Consider the following 384-nt stretch of genomic DNA (forward strand, 5'->3'; position numbering starts at 1 on the left):
AAAGCGCACTGCCCGTAGTGCAGTGTCTGCTTCCAGCTCTGTCCAGAAGCCCCTGCCTGCTGTCTTCCCGGGAGAAGGATGTTCCAACTACAGTGCTGCTTATGCTTAGGGGCAGCAAGAGCCGCTGATGTCACCCGCTAATGATGATGCTGAAAACTTTGGATGTGTAAGTACATATTTACTTTCTATACCTAGTTGTGCCTTGTTGAGGTTATGTCATCCACCACTTCTCCCCTGAGGATAAACAAGGGATCCTGGAGACTCCAGAGAAATGTGATGGCCTGAGGTCACTCTGCCCGCAAGTGCTGGACAGAATGCTGTTGAGAGCAACGCCCAGCAGAAGGCATTTACTAGTGCGTCATTTGGACCTGAAGCCATGGCACT

This window comes from Galeopterus variegatus, unplaced genomic scaffold, assembly GCF_000696425.1.
Source record: "Galeopterus variegatus unplaced genomic scaffold, G_variegatus-3.0.2 Scaffold4352, whole genome shotgun sequence".
In the NCBI taxonomy this organism is placed as follows: Eukaryota; Metazoa; Chordata; class Mammalia; order Dermoptera; family Cynocephalidae; genus Galeopterus; species Galeopterus variegatus.